Here is a 17,148-nt window from a genome sequence, read left to right as displayed (position 1 = left end):
GGTAGTTTTGCATGTTTCTAAAGTTGCTGTTAACCCTGAAGGTTTGGCACAGGATGTTTCCATGAAATGACTATAACTTTTTCATATATGGCAATAGTGTATGTCTATTGGAAACTTTACCTAGCGTTGTAGGAATGTTCAGTTTGTCGGGAATGTCTGCCGTAAGAAACCAGAACATTTTAAATTGTACATGTAAATATGATGTCTTTTTAAGGAGCTGTAGAGAAAGAAGGCTCCCCCCCCCCCCCCCCCCACACATTTGCATGTGCTCCTAACCTCCCCCAGGCTGTAGTTAGGCATCAAGCCATGCACAACCTCCTGTACCACATATCTGACACACACACCCACACACATACACACAAACACCCACACACACTCGCAAGGAGAATGGAAGATGGAGGGGAGGACATTCAGGCAAGCAAATTTTTCGACACACTTATTATTTATAGATAGCTTTAGCATTCTTCCAAAACATGGGGTGGATGATGAATTTATCAGCATGTAAGCAGTTTAGAAAAATGGCCAGATACAATTGCTTTGTTTACTGTTATTTGTACAAAGACAAAATAAGCAAAACTTTCAAGAGTTCATGCCGTGAAGCTCTAGGTGCTAAAAACCAACACACCTACGCTAACGCGTCGTTAGCGAGCTCATAACAAATGTGTCTCATTATGAACGACAATCAGAATATGGAGAGGTCCACACAGCTGGGGGCGCCGTGCCCAATTGGGAACATCCACCATCCCCCTGCCCAGTGGATTGTGTGTACGGCGTGCCGCGAGTAGCCTCACGCCATATTAGCTGACCCCCACCATTCAAAAAACACATAAAAAAATCACATTGAAAGAACATACTGTATATACACTGAACAAAAATATACACGCAACATGCAACAATTTTAGAAGATTTTACTGAGTTACTCTTCATATAAGGAAATTTAAATAAATCAATTAGGCCCTAATCTATGTATTTCACATGATTGGCAATACAGATAAGCATCTGCTGGTCACACATACCTTAAAAAAAAGGAAGGGGCGTAGATCAGAAAACCAGTCAGTATCTGGTGTGACCACCATTTGCCTAATGCAGTGCGACATCGCCTTCACATAGAGTGGAATGTTGTCCCACTCCTCTTCAATGGCTGTGCGCAGTATCTGGATATTGGCGGGAACTGGAACACGCTGTCGTAGACATCCAAAACATCCAAAACATTTTCAATGGGTTACATGTTTGGTGAGTATGCAGGCCATGGATGAACTGGGACATTTTCAGCTTCTAGGAATTGTGTACAGATCTTTACAGCATGGGGAAGTGCATTATCATGTTGAAAAATGAGGTGAAGGCACCGGATGAACGGCACGACAATGGGCCTCAGGATCTCGTCACGGTCTCTCAGTGCGTTCAAATTGCCATCCATAAAAGTTGTCCGGAGCTCATGTCTGCTCATACCATAACCCCATCGCCACCCTGGGGCACACTGTTCACAATGTTGATATCAGCAAACCGATCGCCCACACGACACCATACATGCTGGCTGCCATCTGCAATCTACCCGCTACAGCTGATATCGCTGATTCTTCCGTGAAGAGCACACTTCTCCAACGTGACAATGGCCATCGAAGATGAGCATTTGCCCACTGAAGTCGGTTACGACGCTGAACTACAGTCAGGACCTTGGTGATGACGATGAGCATGCAACCTGTTTTCTTCAGTTGTGCAAACCCACAGTGTCATCAGCTGCCCGGGTGGCTATTCTCAGACGATCCCGCAAGTGTGAAGGTCCTGGGTTGGCGTGGCTACACATGGTCTGTGGTTCTGAGGCTGGTTGAACATACTGCCATATTCCCTAAAAATACATTGGAGGAGGCTTATGGTAGAGACATTAACATTCAATTCTCTGGCAACAGCTCTGGTGGACATTCCAGCAGTCAGCCTGCCAACTGTACGCTCCCTCAAAACTGGAGACATCTGTGGCACAGGATATTGTCACAGGATATTGTCATTACATTTATTTGTCACAGGATTATTATTACATGTTCAAGCTACATCCGGTCTCTGATCCAGGGACCGACCAGGACCCACCCTACTTACCTTCAGAGGCAAACCAGCAGTGGGATGCAGGGTGCTATGTCACTTGAATGAATGTGCCAGAACTTGTAACTGGAAAAAAGGCACCAAATGAAAAGGCCAGGGTAACATAAACAAAGATAGGGAAAATTGCAGGAAAGATGGAGGCATTTTATTTAATTGCGTTATACATATACAGTGCAAACCACTTCCCTTTTTGTTACATTACAGCCTTATTTAAAAATGGATTAAATAAAAAATGTTCCACATCAATCAACACACAATACTCCAAACAGGTTTTTATACATTTTTGCTGAAGTATAACCCCCCCCTTAGAAATACCTTATTTACATAAGTATTCAGAGCCTTTGCTATGAGACTCGAAATTGAGATCAGGTGCATCCTGTTTCCATTGATCATCCTTGAGATGTTTCTACAACTTGATTGGAGTCCACCTGTGGCAAATTCAATTGATTGGACATGATTTGGAAAGGCACACACCTGTCTATATAAGGTCCCACAGTTGACAGTGCTTGTCAGAGGAAAAACCAAGCCATGAGGTCGAAGGATTTGTCCGTAGAGCTCTGATACAGGATTGTATCAAGGCACAGATCTGGGGAAGGGTACCAAAAAATGTCTGCATCATTGTAGTTCCCCAAGAACACAGTGGCCTCCATCATTCTTAAATGGAAGAAGAACCACCAAGACTCTTCCTAGAGCTGGCCGCCTGGCCAAACTGAGCAATCTGGGGAGAAGGGCCTTGGTCAGGGAGGTAATCAAGAACCTGATGGTTACTCTGACAGAGCTCCAGAGTCCCTCTGTGGAGATGGGAGAACCTTCCAGAAGGACAACCATCTCTGCAGCACTCCACCAATCAGGCCTTTATGGTAGAGTGGCCAGACGGAAGCCACTACTCAGTAAAAGGCACATGACAGCCCACTTGGAGTTTGCCAAAATGCACCTAAAGGACACTCCGACCAGGAGAAACAAGATTCTCTGGTCTGATGAAGCCAAGATTGAACTCTTTGGCCTGAATGCCAAGCATCAAGGAAACCTGGCACCATCCCTACGGTGGAGTATGGTGGTGGCAGCATCATGCTGTGAGGATGTTTTTCAGCAGAATGAACTGGGAGACTAGTCAGGATCGAGGGAAAGATGAACGGAGCAAAGTACAGAGAGATCCTTAATGAAAACCTGCTCCAGAGCGCTCACGACCACAGACTGGGGTGAAGGTTCACCTTCCAACAATACAACAACCCTAAGCACACAGTAAAGACAACACAGAAGAGGCTTCTGAATGTCTCTGAATGTCCTTGAGTGGCCCAGAGCCCGGAATTGAACCCGATCAAACATCTCTGGAGAGACCTGAAAATAGCTGTGCAGTGACACTCCTCATCCAACCTGACAGAGCTTGAGATGATCTGCAGAGAAGAAGTGGAGAAACTCCCCAAAAACAGGTGTGCCATGCTTGTAGCGTCATACACTCGAGGCTGTAATTGCTGCCAAAGGTGCTTCAACAAAGTACTCAGTAAAGGGTCTGAACACTTATGTAAATGTCATATTTCAGTTTTTTATTTTTAATACATTTGCAAAAATTTCTAAAAGAATAAGGCTGTAACGTAACAAAATGTGGAAAAAGTCAAGTGGGTCTGAATACTTTCCGAATGCACTGTAATTGTCACGACTTCTGCCGAATTGGTCCCTCTCCTTGTTCGTGCGGCGTTCGAAGTCACCGACCTTCTAGCCATCGCTGATCCACTTTTCATTTTCCATTGGTTTTGTCTTGTCTTCCATCACACCTGGTTCCAATTCCATCAAATACATGCTGTGTATTTAACCCTTTGTTCCCCCCATGTCCTTGTCGGTAATTGTTTCTTGTAGTGCTTATGCATGGTATGCTGGTATTTACCGGGTTTTGTTTGACCCATTTATTGTACTGTTCTGTTGACAGTGGTTTATGGATATTAAATGACACCGTTGTAAATCAGTTGTCGCTCTCCTGCGCCTGACTTCTCTGCCGCCAGTACGCACTTCACTACAGTAATAACACTAATACTCTATTAAAGGTGTTTAAAGTGGCAATCTTTAATTGAAACTTTAACAAAGCGCGCCTCCCACAGTTTCGGTAAAAAGCTGAGCGATGGGGTTACCATGTAACAATCTAAATTGCAGTTCCACATGAAAAACAATCACGTGAAAGTTTTTCACATGTGAAACGGCAAATGTTATTTTCACATGTGAATATGCAATTCCACATCTGAAAGTTTTCTTACATGTGAACAGAAAGTAGAAAAATGTATGGGTCTAAAATTACAAATAGAATCGTTTAACTTTTAAAATGTATTACTTTTTATTGTGGCATAAACACAACCAGTGCTGATGTTTTCATCTGATTGTCAAACAATCACTTTAAAGGGCTCATTTACTGGGCTACCCGTGTACATTCATCCACTCGCAACATATTTCCAGACTCCAAACACTGGTGAATGGAAAGATTTATTTGTTACACAAAACACCAAAAAGTGTAATGACATTTGCGGATTGTCATTAGGCCAGAATTTATGTGTCCACTGGTATCACCTAATCATCTCAGCCTTTTCAAATTGTCAGTGTTCATGCCTCTGACATGCGGTAATGTAAAGAAAAGTGGTGTAATAGCCTACAGTATTATTGACATTTTGTTTTAATTATTGCGATATGCTCATGTTTACCGTTTTTTTAAGTGGACCTGCAATTTTTTTTTTTTCACGTGGTTGATTTTCACATTTTAACTTGCAATTCCACGTGTGAAAAACTTTCACATGTGAAACTGCAAGTGAAATGGGGGAGCACATGTGAAATTGCAAATTTGACGTGTTTTTTTTTAAACTTACGGGCAGAACATCAAATCCTCTGCAGTAATTCCGCTAGCTGCTCCAAATACCAATCAGGGGCTGCTGGTTGCCTTGGCAACAGCACTCCTCTCCAAAATAGCAAGCAGCGGGCCTGCCAGTCTCGTTTTTCTCTCTCTCGCTTTCCTTTTTTCTCCCTCTCTTCCTTTTTCTACCATGCTCTTCTTTTTGAAGTCCAGCCCTCCTCTGCTACTCTCCTCACCCAGGTGACTGGAATGGGATGCTGAGTGTGGCGTTGGTTAAGAGGCCCTCGCGGCCAGGGAATTAGGTTATCATGCTCATCGAGGCCTGAGGCTGACTGATTTAAATGTACAGAATGAAAACATGGGAATTTGGCTTCCATTTATTTCCCAATATGCGGGCAGGCATGTGCACAGATAGGGGGCTTCCTGTGCAGGAACACCTACCCATTTACACTCTCACTCGCCATGAGTCCTTTTGGTTGTTGGTATAAAAATAAAAAAAATGTCTTTGATGTTCTGAACCCAGTGCCACCAAGACGTCGTGATGTTGTCAAGTTCACCACCTCTCACCCCTACCCTATTCGTTGGTCTGCCCTGCCTGGTTGTGCCTTTTTTCCAGTCTGCCCTGTAAGCTACAGAGATTGCACATGGCAGGTACCCAAACATGAATTGCTTGAGATGTGACTGGTTGAGTGTGCGTAGCAAGCTACCTAGTTTAAATATCAACAGTACTACCACAGCAGCATAACATGTGATATCACCTGATTTAGGCTACATCATCAACAATATTCAGTTGGTTAGTTGGTTGGTTGGTTGATAGCCTACGCACAGCAACACTTCATAATTTATTTCATTATAGAATCATAGCGGCATGAAGGGTGCTGGAGGAGATGCAGCACCCCTGATGAATTGATATTAATGTGGCAAAGTTATAGAATTACTGCTGTCTGTTCAGAAATAAATGAGTAGGCCTATAATTTAGCCTCAGAGGATCAATATCTTAGTTTAGCCTAGCTGTGGATTGTGTGTAGCTCAATAATAAGTCATGGCCTAAATTCGTGAACGCACTACTGATAAACTGTAACGGTTTTCTAGGTGTGAAGGAGAGTAGGACCAAAATGCAGCGTGTCGATTGCGATTCATGTTTAATGAAAAAAACACACTAAACACAAACACTACAAAAACAATAAACGTAACGAAAACCGAAACAGCCTATACTTGTGTAAACTAACACAGAACAAGGACATCAGGACTCTAAGGACAATCACCCACAAACACACAGTGAAACCCAGGCTACCTAAATATGGTTCCCAATCAGAGACAATGACTAACACCTGCCTCTGATTGAGAACCATATCAGGCCAGACATAGAAATAGACAAACAAGACATCCAACATAGAATGCCCACCCAGCTCACGTCCTGACCAAACTAAAACAAGGAAAACACACACGAACGATGGTCAGAACGTGACATAAACAGGCTTTTCGCTAAATGTTCAAATACAATCGCTGGGAAAACACAGGTTGGAAAGCAAATGGCTCCTGCTAAAAAGAGAAGACTAATCTGTCTGCTGTAGAATACTTTTTTTTTTTATCAACTTCCAAATAGGCCTAGAGAGCGAACATTGTTCAAGAAAGTAAAAGAAAAACTAAGTAAAACAAGTTAGCTGAGCATCATTGGGTGAGTCAGTGAAACTGGAAAGCTTTTAAGGACTATAATTTCCTCAAATTGGAAAATGTGTCTCCACACACCTAGGCCTAGGATATAGACTGATTCAAGACAAGGTAATTTTTATTGATCTCAGATTCTCAGTTTGTCAAAGTAGTTTGTTATTTCGATCATCTGTGAGGTATTAAAACAGATTCTGCCAAAATCTCCAGACTCCAGCCATGGAAAATATTGTAGAATTGTATGAAATGCTTTTGAAAAAAACAACATTTTCCTGTGGCACAGCGTTCTAAGGCACTGCATCTCAGTGCAAAAGGCGTCAGTCTCTGGTTCAGATGTATCACATCTGGCCGTGATTGGGAGTCCCATAGGGCGCCGCACAATTGGCCCAGCGTCGTTCGGGTTTGGCCGGGCTGGACCGTCATTGTAAATAAGAATCTGTTCTTAATTGACTTTCCTAGTTAAATAAAGGTTCAAACCTGTCTGGGAACACTGTTCCGCTAGCGGAAACCCTCGCCAACAGCTAATGAAATTGTAGGGCGCCAAATGCAAATCAACAGAAATCTCATAAATCAAATTTCTCAAACATACAGGTATTAGGCACCATTTTAAAGATACAATTCTCGTTAATCCAGTCACAGTGTCTGATTTCAAAAATGCTTTACAGCGAAAGCTCCACAAACGATTATGTTAGGTCACCACCAAGTCACAGAAAATCCCAGCCATTTTTCAGCCAAAGAGAGGAGTCACAAAAAGCACAAATAGAGATAAAATGAATCGCTAACCTTTGATGATCTTCATCAGATGACACTCATAGGACTTCCTGTTACACAATACATGTATGTTTTGTTCGATAAAGTGCATATTTATATCCAAAAATCTCATTTTGCATTGGCGCCTTACGTTCAGTAATGTTTTGCTTCCAAAACATGCGGTGATTTTGCAGAGAGCCACATCAATTCACAGAAATAATCATTATAAATGTTGATATGAATTCAAGTGTTATGCATGGAACTTTAGATAAACTTCTCCTTAATGCTGTGTCAGATTTAAAAAAAACTTTACGGAAACCAGCCAAAATAAATATCCGCCATGTTGTGCAGTCAACATTAGTCAGAAATAGCATTGTAAATATTCACTTACCTTTGATGATCTTCATCAGAATGCACTCCCAGGAATCCCAGTTCCACAATAAATGTTTGATTTGTTCGATAAAGTTCAATAATTATGTCCATATATCTCCTTTTGTTAGGGCATTTGGTAAACAAATCGAAACATGCGTGCAACTTCCAGCAGAAAGGTTGGAAGAAAATTCTAAAAAGTTATATTACTGGTCGTAGAAACACATCAAACTATGTATAGAATCAATCTTTAGGGTGTTTTTATCATAAATGTTCAATAATGTTCCAACCGGAGAAATCCATTGTCTGTAGAAAAGCAATGGAACGAGAGCTACCTCTCATGTGAATGCGCGTGACTGAGCTCGTGACTGCTGACAGACCTCTGACTCATTCCCCTCTCATTCAGCCCCCCTTCATAGTAGAAGCATCAAACACGTTTCTAAATACCGTTGACATCTAGTGGAAGCCTTGGGAAGTGCAACATAACCAATATCCCACTGTAACTTCAATAGGGGCTGAGTTTAAAAACTACAAACCTCAGATTTCCACTTCCTGTTTGGATTTTTTCTCAGGTTTTCACCTGCCATGTTATACTCAGAGACATCATTCAAACAGTTTTAAAACCTTCAGAGTGCTTTCTATCTAATACTAATAATAATATGCATATATTAGCATCTGGGACTGAGTAGGAGGCAGTTTACTCTGGGCACACTTTTCATCCAAAAGTGAAAATGCTGCCCCCTAATATATATATATATATATATATATATATATATATATATATATATATATATATATATATTTTTCCCCCTTTATGTGCCTCTACTCTACTGCTCTATGCCAACATCTCCAGACTCCAGTCATGTAAAATTATGTAGAATTGCATGACTTGCTTTTGAAAAAGGCAAACATTTCCTGATGTGTGCAACCTTTATAAGCGCGTCTACTCTACTGCTCTATGCTACTACGCAAATGCGATGATATCCATACAATGCTTTATTATAAAGGTGCATTTTTTTGTATGTATTCCGGTAGGCTCTCTCAAAGCTGCCTCGGGCAGGTCACCCACCTCTCATGCTCACTTTTTCTTCCGGCACCTGTCGATTTACGAATTAAGCACTGAACACAGGTAGTCTAGTTGGATATAGGGGGCGCTATTTTAATTTTTGGATGAAAAACGTTCCCGTTTTAAACAAGATATTTTGTCGACTATGCTCGACTATGCATATAATTGACAGCTTTGGAAAGAAAACACTCTGACGTTTCCAAAACTGCAAAGATATTGTCTGTAACTGCCACAGAACTGATGCTACAAGCGAAACCCAGATGAAATTTCAAACAGGAAGTGCCCCAGATTTTAAAGGCGCTGTGTTCCAATGTCTCCTTATATGGCTGTGAATGGGCCACGAATGAGCTTACACTTTCTGTCGTTTCCCCAAGGTGTCTGCAGCATTGTGACGTATTTGTAGGCATATCATTGGAGATTATTGCGTAATCTCCAGCTGCAGTACTTTTCCGTTTGCTACTGAGGAGAAACCCAACTACCACGAATGATTTATCATCGAATAGATATGTGAAAAACACCTTGAGGATTGATTCTAAACAACGTTTGCCATATTTCTACCGATATTATGGAGTTAATTTGGAAAAAAGTTTGGCGTTGTAATGACTGAATTTTCGGTAAATTATTTTATTTGAATGCTTTTCTTGTTTTTGTGAAAATGTTGCCTGCTGAATGCTGAGCGCTGCTTAAACCTGTTACTATAAATATTTAACTTTCATGAAATCACACATGCAATACACCAAATTAAAGCTTTCAAAAAGGCTTCACTGCGAAAGCAAACCATGCTATTATCTGAGACTAGCACTCCATCAAACAAACACAGACAATCATATTTCAACCCGCCAGGTGCGACACGAAACTCAGAAATAAAGATATAATTCATGCCTTACCTTTGACAAACTTCTTCTGTTGGCACTCCAATATGCCAATATGTCCCATAAACATCACAAATGGTCCTTCTGTTTGATTAGTTCCATCATTATATATCCAAAATGTCCATATATTTTTGTTTGATCCAGAAAAACACCAGTTCCAACTCGCGCAACATGACTACAAAATATCTCATAAATTACCTGTAATCTTTGTCCAAACATTTCAAACAACTTTCCCAATACAACTTTAGGTATTTTTTTACGTAAATAATAGATACAATTTAAGACGGGATAAACTGTGTTCAAACCTGGAAGAAAACAAAGTGGAGCGAGCTTTTCGGGTCACGCATCTCTAACAAACAGTACACTTCACTCGACCCTCGTTCTGAACAGGGCTACTTCTTCATTACATTTCTAAAGACTGTTGATATAGTGGAAGCGATAGGAACTGCAAGCAACTGCCTTAGAATTCTAGATTCCCTTTGAAATCTCATTGAAAAGAGTGTGACCTCAAAAAAAAATCCTTGATGGTTTGTCCTCTGGGTTTCACCTGCCAAATAAGTTATGTTATACTCACAGACATCATTCAAACAGTTTTAGAAACTTCAGAGTGTTTTATATCCAAATCCACTAATAATATGCATATCCTAGCTTCTGGGCCTGAGTAAAATGGCAGTTTACTTTGGGCATGCTTTTCATCCGGACGTGAAAATACTGCCCCCTATGCCGAAGAGGTTTTAAAACATGTTGGTATTACAGAATAGGACAGGGAGAGGTTGACAATGTCAGTGAAGACACTTGCAATTTGGTCACCACATGCTCACAGTACACATCCTGGTAATCAGTCTGGCCCTGCAGCCTTGTGAATGTTGACCTGTTTAAAGGTCTTACTCACATCGGCTGCGGATAGCCTGATCAAACAGTCTTCCGGAACAGCTGGTGCTCTCATGCATGTGTCAGTGTTATTTGCCTCAAAGCGAGCATAGAAGTAGTTTAGTTCGTCTATAAGGCTTGTGTCACTGGGCAGCTCTCGGCTGTGCTTCCCTTTGTAGTCTGTAATGGTTTGTAAGCACTGCCACTGTCACGACTTCTGCCGAAGTCGTTGCCTCTCCTTGTTCGGGCGGTGCTCGGCGTTCGACGTCACCGGTCTTCTAGCCATCGTTGATCCATTTTTCATTTTCCATTGGTTTTGTCTTGTCTTCCCACACACCTGTTTTCAATCCCATTCATTACCTGTTGTGTATTTAACCCTCTGTTTCCCCTCATGTCTTTGTCAGATATTGTTTATTGTCAGTGTAGTGTTTTTTGTATAGGTGCGCGACGGGTCTTCGTACCCATATTTGTTTATATTCATTTTTCTATTTAGTGTTATGGAGCATGTTACTTGGACATTTATTAAAAGACTCCATTTTACACTCCGTTTGACTCTCCTGCGCCTGACTTCCCTGCCACCTATACACATATATCTGACAGCCACATCTGACGAGTGTCAGAGCCGGTGTAGTACAATTCGATCTTAGTCCTGTATTGACGCTTTGCCTGTTTGATGGTTTGTCGGAGGGTATAGCGAGATTTCTTATAAGCTTCCGGGTTAGAGTCCCGCTCTTTGAAAGCGGCAGTTCTATCCTTTAGCTCAGTGCGGATGCTGCCTGTAATCTATGGCTTTTGGTTGGGGTATGTACGTACGGTCACTGTAGGGACAACGTCATCGATGCACTTATTGATGAAGCCAATCACTGATGTGGTGTACTCCTTAATGCCATCGGAGGAATCCTGGAACATATTCCAGTCTGTGCTAGCAAAACAGTCCTGTAGCTTAGCAGCTGCTTCCTCTGACCACTTTTTTTATGCCCATGATTTTGGAATGAGATGTTCGACGAGCAGGTGTCCACATACTTTTGCCATCGAGTGTATCATGAGTTAAAAGATTATGAATATTTGTTTGTGATTAGTGAGCGTGTTGTTACAGGAATAAATAGGGCTAAATAGGGGGGGGGGGGGGGGGGGCGCGCCCTCTGAAAGATATGTGCATGGTCCTGTGTGCGTGACTCCTAGGCAGTCTTGTTTAGCCATGAGTTTTAAAGGAAAATGCGATACACTTTCAGACAGAAGGGAATTGCTGGCTTTCATTTTGATCCAACATAAGGGACATGTTGGTTGTGTTATACATAATAATTGCATTTGGGTTGTCTTTGGGATTCATTGAAACATGCACCACTTTGATAGCCTCGTCCGAGATGTGTTTGTGCCATTTTGCCAACTCCTATGGTCATTGTCACGTCAAACAGTTAGTTGTGACAATGACCATAGGAGTTGGCAAGAGGGCACAAACAGATCTCGGACCAGGTTCCCACTTTACGGCATTGCGTTATTGGAGCAACCATCGTTACTATATAATTTTATATCACATTCCCGGTAACACCAGTTTAAAATGAAACATTATCGTTAAATGTGTGTTGCAATAACGTTTTTTTTGTGGGAAGTCTCTACATCTATTTGATGAAAGTCTATTGGTAATAATTCTAGGACATAATGGTATACCACCATAGCAGATGCCTTTATGCTGTGTAGGCCTACCGCTGGCAGTCTATGATAAATAATACAGTATAATACAAGCAGAATACATAGACATTTTACCTCAATACAATAATAATAATAATTGGACATTTCCATCATGCTATTCACAGATTGAAGTAGTACTTAACAGTGAAGGGGGACGCAAATGTTCTAATTCACCTTCCTTTTGGTACATTGGGTGTGTTTTAGTACTAAATGACAATAATTGTTTATGACCTCTTTAGAGCGTCCTCTCATACTAATCATGTTATTTTTTTCAGTTTCATAGTTTAACCCTAAAGTAGGCACAGAGGTAACACTTTCTAATAACGCCAATTAATAAACCATTTATAATGGATTATAAATAGTTTATTCATCCTCAATCCTTACTCTATTCATAATATGTTTCATATAGGTCCTTATAAACAATTTACCAAGCCTTAGTTAAGTCTTTTTGCATGGCCTTACTTAAAGTCTGGGCTATTTATACTTTAGAAATACTTTAGAAATGTTGAGTGGCCAGTGTAATTTCTATGAAAAAGATGAACATGCCATTGGCCGACATTTCAGCAGTACCTGCTCACCCTTAATAAGGTCTGAAAATAGCCTAGAACATATCACTGTTAAATGAATAAGCACACAACACAGGATATTTCAGGAAAAATACAATTGTTGGAAAACTGTTGCAAAGGCATAAAGAAGAGGTGCAATGTGAATGTATTGCTAATGTTGTCAACCTCTCGAACACAAACTAATCATGAGACAGGTCTAATTTTTCTCGAGTGGATTTTTATTCCTTCATTATCGTTGATATCTGATTGAGGTAAAACTGTTACATGTATGATTTGCAGGTAGAAATGTTACATGTATAACCTTTAAATGCTTCCAGTCTTTTAACCACAGACCATTCCCACTGGGCACACAATGGTTGAATCAATGATGTTTCCGCATCAATGAAATGATGTTGAACTAACGTGGAAGATGTTGAATTGACGTCTGTGCTTAGTGGGTTTTCGGGACTTTCGGCGGCACTTTTAACTGGGCCTTTGAAGGTAGTGTCTCTTTAAAGTAATGAGATAGTTCAGTGAAATTATGTCTTCAGATTTTTGTTTCCTTACATCGTAAGCAGTCTGTGGACTGCTCTAACCAGTGACTGCAATCCACACGTTGGTTTTAGTACAAAAGTCACTGCCAAGAAACTATCATGTTAGTGTTTCCGGAAGAAAACCCTTATTTTACTCAGCATAGAAGTAACTCATCACACTATTACAACAGTGTGACTGTTTTGGAATAAAATGTGCAATATGTTTCAACATAATCTGTATAGTCTACCAATGGCATGTCAATATTTTTGTAAATATTATACTGGTCACTCAAAAATACATTTATAAAGTATTTATGACAGTATAAATAGCCCAAAATGTTGAAGAGGCCACAGAAAAAGGCTTAGCTAATGGCTTAGCTAATGGTAAGTAAATGTACTTATATTAAACATCTTATGGATGGAGGAATTATTTATAAATGATGAATAAACTATTTACTAAATCATTATAAATGTTTTATTATGTGGAGTTATTAGAAGGTGCTACCGCTATTGGTCACTAAAACCTGTTTAAACCAGTTACATTTCTAGACATACCTTCTGCCTCATTCACTTTCACATCCCACAACATTCTCATCTTCTCTGACTCTCAATTTGGGTGCTTTTTTTCTGAGGCACTAATCTAATCATGAAGAGGCGGTTGCTGCGAGAACACAGCACTTGTCTTCACTGCCCTCTATGGTCTGATACCGTCAGCACAAATATCAATCAACCGCATCGTGCCCTGTCTCAGGTCTGCTCTGAGACAGGAAAACCAGAGTCAGAATCAGAGAACATGACTTGTTTAGCATCACACACCGTTTCTGACACAAGTACAGTGTTAGTCTTTCATCAAACTTATATAAAAACTAAACAACTTGCTTACGCCAACCGTGGATAGTGCTGAAGTTGCGGCTTAATCCTTTGGGTAAACTGGGTGGTCAGTTTGATGAAAATCCAGTTGGGGCAAAATGTTAAATCTGCACAACGTAACTATGTGTGTACAGGTGTTTTTGAAGATCCCTCTGGCAAGAATGCAGTATTTTTTTATTTAGATTTGAACAATGTTAAAGAATTCATTTTGACTATTAAAGCTCTGCATTCATGGAAAATAACCTTGGCTTTGGCAAGTCCATTGCCCTTCTCTGACTCCTATACTAGCTAGCTAACTGGTGAATAACTGCCGAATTGATTGTTTAGAGCTATGGCTATGAAGATGTGTATTGATTGTGGAAGTCTAATTTTGATTATCATTCATGAAAAATAACCTTGGCTTTGGGCATGCATTTAATCCTTTGCCCTTCTTACTCTTAGCTGTACTAGCTAGCTAATAACATTACTGGCATGGCCCCTTGTTTCTCGAGCACTATGGCTATGAAGTTGTTTATGGATTGTAGAAGTGTTATACTCGAGTCTTCTGCATGAAAATCCTTATTGGTTTTACATGTAGTGAACAATACAATCCTAATAAGTGCACATATTTTTTCTGTAGGATTCCAGTTTCGAAGAGCCGCAGACCGTCCAGAGGCACAGGCAGGGCTGTAGAAAGAATTGGACAGGAAGACCTTGAAAAGGGCTGAAAGGCTAGCCGAGATGAAGGTTAGTAAAAAAATCTTTCACCTGTGGTATTGTTTACCTGTTTCACAACATTATAATCATATCACACAACATTTGGCTGCATTCTGTAATTTCATGTAGCTTTTTCTTTCTCATAAGTCCAGGCTAAATTGCAAGGGCTGTCCTTTGAAGAAAGGGGAGAGGTGCTTCCCATCTACCTGGAGTGATTTTTGACATCATGGAGTAATGGAGAGCTATCTCGGGTCTCCGGACAACCTCGCTGGTGCACCTGCATGAATTGCAGCGATACTCCTGCACCTCACAACACACAACTGCTGCCATTTCACCACTGCAATATTACGTGTATTTATTATGTTTACATAACAGGTTAAGACTTTCCACGACTACACTGTAGTGACTCTCTCCACGCAGACACACTATTAATTTTTGGTTGTGGCATTTTGTGTTTGGTTTGTTCTGACACCTCCCAACACCCCTCATAACCCCCATCTATGCATGCAACCACTCATTTACACTGTGAGCATTCTTAAAATCTCTAATATCAAGGAAGTCTCTAGTTTTTGCTTGCCTGAGTTAGAATACCCAATAAAAAGCTGCAGACCATACTATTTACTAAGATCATTTTTGTATCAATATTTTTTCGTAGTAGTCTATTTACCACTCCAAGCTGATTCTGGCACTAAGACCGCACTCAATGAACTGTATAGGGCCATATGAAAAAGCACATTCAAAATGAAAAAAGGATACAAGGCTCTCCCTTTGGCAGATGTTTTATTTTTTATTTTTTTACCTTTATTTAACTAGGCAAGTCAGTGAAGAACAAATTCTTATTTACAATGACGTCCTACCAAAAGGCAAAAGGCCTCCTGCGGGGATGGGGGCTGGGATGAAAAATGTATATAAATATAGGATAAAACACACATCACGACAAGAGAGACAACACTACATAAAGAGAGACCCAAGACAACAACATAGCAAGGCAGCAACACATGACAACAAAGCACGGGAGCAACACAATATGACAACAACATGGTAGCAACACAACATGGTAGCAGCACAAAACATGGTAGAAACATTATTGGGCACAGACAACAGCCAGGGCAAGAAGGTAGCGACAACAATACATCATGCAAAGCAGCCACAACTGTCTGTAAGAGTGTCCATGATTGAGTCTTTGAATGAAGAGGCTGAGATAAAACTGTCCGGTTTGAGTGTTTGTTGCAGCTCGATCCTGTCGCTAACTGCAGCGAACTGAAAAGACGAGCGACCCACAGATGTGTGTGCTTTGGGGACCTTTAACAGAATGTGACTGGTAGAATGGGTGTTGTATGTGGAGGATGAGGGCTGCAGTAGATATCTCAGATAGGGGGGAGTGAGGCCTAAGAGGGTTTTATAAATAAGCATCAACCTGTGGGCCTTGCTACTGTTATGCAGAGATGACCAGTTTACAGAGGAGTATAGAGTGCAGTGATAAGTCCAATAAGAAGCATTGGTGGAAAATCTGATGGCCGAATGGTAAGGAAAATAGCCGCTCGACAGCACCCTTATCTGCCGATCTATAAATGATGTCTCCGTAATCTAGCATGGGTAGGATGGTCATCTGAATTAGGGTTATTTTGGCAGCTGGGGTGAAAGAGGAGCGATCACGATAGAGGAGACCAAGTCTAGATTTAACTTTAGCCTGCAACTTTGATATGTGCTGAGAGAAGGACAGTGTACTGTCTAGCCATACTCCCAAGTAATTGTATGAGGTGACTACCTCAAGCTCTAAACCCTCAGAGGTAGTAATCGCACCTGTGGGGAGAGGTGCATTCTTCTTAACAAACCACATGACCTTTGTTTTGGCGGTGTTCAGGACAAGGTTTAGGGTAGAGAAACCTTGTTGGACAGCATTTAACACAAAATCCGGAGTGGGGCCAGCTGAGAATAAGACTGTATCATCTGCATTTAAATGGATGAGAGAGCTTGTTATTTCTTCTTCTTCATTTCCGGTCACAACTTGTAGACTTGTTTACGTGTTGCTGTGCATTTTGTTGCTAACCTTACTTTGCTACCTGCCAACTTTACATTTTTTACCATGATTCTACACCTGCATAGCTTGCTGTTTGGGGTTTTAGGCTGGGTTTCTGTACAGCACTTTGCGACATCAGCTGATGTAAGAAGGGTTTTATAAACACATTTGATTGATTACATTTGATTGATTCCTAATGTCTGAGCTATGTTGTTGATATAAATTGAGAAGAGTGTGGGACCTATGATTGAGCCTTGGGGTACTCACTTGGTGACA

The 17,148-nt window shown here is 40.9% G+C and overlaps 1 protein-coding gene across 2 annotated transcripts in view; it reads right to left on the bottom strand.

The window, feature by feature from the left end:
* Positions 1 to 17,148, bottom strand: part of LOC110493888 (solute carrier family 12 member 5) — a 321,210-nt gene that overhangs the window by 247,314 nt on the left and 56,748 nt on the right. The window lies entirely within an intron of this gene.

This window comes from Oncorhynchus mykiss, chromosome 17 (assembly GCF_013265735.2).
Source record: "Oncorhynchus mykiss isolate Arlee chromosome 17, USDA_OmykA_1.1, whole genome shotgun sequence".
In the NCBI taxonomy this organism is placed as follows: Eukaryota; Metazoa; Chordata; class Actinopteri; order Salmoniformes; family Salmonidae; genus Oncorhynchus; species Oncorhynchus mykiss.
This window is presented reverse-complemented; position numbering and strand designations above follow the sequence as displayed.